A 3,580-nucleotide genomic window follows, 5' to 3' on the forward strand; every position below is an offset into this window, starting at 1 on the left:
TGCAAAAAATTAGCCTGGCATAGTGGCATGCGTCTATAGTCCCAGCTACTCAGGAAACTGAGGCAGGAGAATCACTTGAACCCAGAAGGTGGAGGCTGCAGTGAGCCGAGATCATGCCACTGCACTCCAGCCTGGGCGACAGAGTGAGACTCCATCAAAAAAAAAAAAAAAAAGAGTAACATGTATTTCATTGCTTTAACGAAGAAAATATTAAATAAGAAAAAAATCCAAAGTCTATTCATGTCTAGGTTGTCAGTCACTGAAGTGGGATGAGAAGGCACAGACTGGCACAGCCCCTGACCCTATCAGTCCATTACCCCTTTCCGGCCTTTAAGAAGAACAAATGACCTCCAATACCAGAAAGACTGACCTGCTTGAGCTGCTCATCCAGATTCCAGTTTGGCTGCCCTGCTGTGGAGACAGAAGGTAGAGCCTTGGAAGCATCTTTGGTATGGTCTTCTTTAGCTTGTTGTCCATGTGGTGGCAGCCCTGGTGCTGGAAGTAGATTGGACATGGGTGCCACTCTGGGATCTTGGCGAGCTACTTTCTGCACATTAAAATATTTTGAAGCAGCCTGGGTTTCTTTCTCAGCCACCTCCGCAACTTCATCATCCCCATCCTCATCTTCCAAACCTCCATCCTCTTCCTCAGGCTCTGAGTTCACGTTGCCCCGTTCAAAGACTTGGGCCACTGCTGTGGTGGGTGGAACTCTGGCTAAGGGACCTAAGGGAGTGCTGCCAGAAGGCCTCCCAGGTGTGGCAGAAAGGAGAGTCGGCTGTGTGACCAGCTTTTGGGCATACAAGAACTGGGCTTCTCTCATCTGCTGGCCGTGCTTCTCTCTGGCATCCATCTGCAGAGGAGCCAGGTGTGGCTGCTTCTGTTGCTGCTGCTGCTGCTGCTGCTGCTGCTGCTGCTGAAGTGGTTCCATTATTGCCTCAAGCTTCACCCACAGAGTGGCATGACTCTGAACCTGGGCACAGCCCACCAGGCACACTGGGTCTAAACCTTAGTGATTAACAGAAACCACAAAGAAGGAGAGGGAAAAAACAACTATGTAAAACAGGTATAAAAAGGTTTCCTTTTCTCCAGTAGAGGGCCATGAGTTCTGAACGCTAAACATATGCTCCTAAACCTGAGTTTTAAGATGAGTGAGTGGTGGGGTAGGAAAAGGTGTGAAGAAGAGAAACAGGATCTAAGAGGGGAAATAGGGAATGAATCTCAGTAGTAGTAGCAGACTGTTGAGGGCTTTAAAAGAAGAACATCCAGCCAATATCTAGTCTGCTAACGTGTGTTCTGATCTCTCTTCCTCTACATTATCAAACATTAATCTGTTACTGAATTAATGTCACTGAACATTAATTACTGAAAAGGTAACTGGGTTTGCTCTGTAGCAAAAGCTGTAATTATGCAAACAATAATAATAAAGGAAAAGAAGGGCCTACCTGCAAAAGAGAGAATATGTTCCCAAGCCCACAGGAGAAAGATATCACCTCTGAGCTACACACAGAACTATCAGGCAGACAGTTTTCCTCTCATAGAAAAAGCAAGACCAAGTAAGCTGCTCTTGGGTTTAAACTTTTCAGATTTCCCTGATCAAATTGCCAGCCTGCTTGTTGAGTGGACTGAGCCATACTAACTGGATATCATAGCCTCAAAAAGAATCCAATTTCAACAACATGAAAGAAACGCGCAAGGAGGCAAGAGTCTCAAATTGCAATCGTCACTCAAAAGCAAACAGGGGAATTCCTCTGGAGATTTTAAAGTTAATTAATTTGAAACAGATATCAACACTGTCTGAACAAGTTAATGCTGCTTCTTTTTTATAAACAGCCAAGTAAAACTCTTCACATCCCCTTTCTTTCTGATTCATTTCTACTATGATATTCTCTGACAAATACAAAAAGAAAAGGCTTTCGGGCCAAAAGCATTCTGGGGGCAGGTTTATCTGCATTCTTACCAATCAGTCTCCAAACACACATCACTTTCACACCCTCTTCTCCTTTAATTCCCCCACCTCTCCCCTGCAGGCCCTCACCCCCAACAAACTTCACTTGAGTGATGTTTCTTCAGCAAGTCTCCATAACTGAACGGATTACTATGCAAGGGCAAATTTTAGGTGAACAGGACTTGCAACATGGCGTACAATTTTGTCATCACATGAAAGAAGCTGCAGTGCACATGTTGGGACTTGATATCTGCATTGTTCCAGTGTTTTAGGATTGGGTCGAAAGACAAAAAACAAAGTGTCTTTAGCATCTTCAAAAATTCACGGAGAAGTAATCACGTCTTTAGCAATAAAAACTGCTTGGATTTAAGATTTTTTTCCAGTTTAGAGTAAAAAAGGGTACAATTTTTAAAGCTAGGCCAATTAGTAGTGATTAAACATTCTCATTTTCTGTTTATCTTATAGCCCTGTTTGTGCCTTTTGTGTTCTGTGAAAGATTCGCATTCCAATTTGCCTCTTACTGCCTTTACTTCCTCTCTTGGCACTTTAGAAAGTGTGAGTTACGCTTGCAGCCATACTTTCATTCTGCTTTAGCTCTTCTTACAGTGTAAAAAAGCATGACAAGATTTACATCCACATTAAATTCAGTTGGCAAAAGTGTTCATTTAAAATGAAAACAATTTGGGTCAAAGAAAATTACAGAATAAAGCAAATAATTCGGTGTTCATTTTAAATGTCCTCACAGTCATTACAGTCAATCAATCACGATTGGAATAATTTCTCAACCAAGACCTGCCAGTCACTGAACAACTGCTTCTTGTCTTGTGGCACCATCTTCTCTGAATGCTGTCCCCAGCAGAGGGGGAGGTGTCCCTCCCACAGCCTCTTATAGTAAGACTGAGATGACTCAGTTCTACAACTCAATACACACACCGTCCCCCAAAGTGCCCATCTTCCCGCAGTCCTTAAGCAGCCAGCGATCCAAACAATGCCACCTGCCTACATTTGGAGAACTTATGTCTCAAATCTAAACCTCTTCATCCCTTCACACGGGCCCCTCCCCCATTTCCCCTAAAGTTCCCAGACCACCAAGCCGGGTGCAACGGACTGCCTGCAGCTTTGAACCCGGCCTGCCGATCATTCCCCTACCTTTGCTGCCGGATTCGTTTGGCCCCGGGCCCCTGTAAGCCCCATAGCACACCTCCCGGTCACCCCTGCACGCCTCCTCCCATTCTTTATTCACCTCTCCCCATTTAGCCCTATCACTTTTACCTCTACCAACCCTCCCAGTCAATCCGCTGGCTCTTCTCCGATGGCCCCCGCCCCACCTATCTGCGCCCACTTAGCTCCAGGGCCCCTCACCCTTCTTATCGCTTTATCTCAAATGCCCTAATGGGCACAGGGCGCTCGGGGCTCTCGCGGCGCTCTCACTTTCCTTCGCGGTCCCCGCGCCCCCGGCCCGCGCCTTCCCCTCTCTCTCCACACCTGCCTCGGCTCCCGGCCTCGGCCCCTCCACCTGCCGCAGCCTCCCCTCCCGCCGTGCCTGAGGGAGCCGGGACCCGCACAACTTACCTGTGCGGGGCGCTCCGGGTTTTCGGTCGGCGGAGGAGGAGGCGGCCGCTCAGGCCCCGGCGC

At 47.2% G+C, this 3,580-nt stretch overlaps 1 pseudogene across 1 annotated transcript; it reads right to left on the bottom strand.

Annotated features, from left to right (window-relative positions):
• Window positions 1-313: 313 nt before the first annotated feature.
• LOC105505216 lies at window positions 314-3,580 on the bottom strand (annotated as a pseudogene). The gene is made up of 2 exons (XR_001000710.1): window positions 3,518-3,580; window positions 314-1,005 (listed from the first exon to the last, which is right to left on the bottom strand). The product of XR_001000710.1 is annotated as an AT-rich interactive domain-containing protein 3B pseudogene (transcript).

Source organism: Colobus angolensis, unplaced genomic scaffold (genome assembly GCF_000951035.1).
Source record: "Colobus angolensis palliatus isolate OR3802 unplaced genomic scaffold, Cang.pa_1.0 Scaffold99, whole genome shotgun sequence".
In the NCBI taxonomy this organism is placed as follows: domain Eukaryota; kingdom Metazoa; phylum Chordata; class Mammalia; order Primates; family Cercopithecidae; genus Colobus; species Colobus angolensis.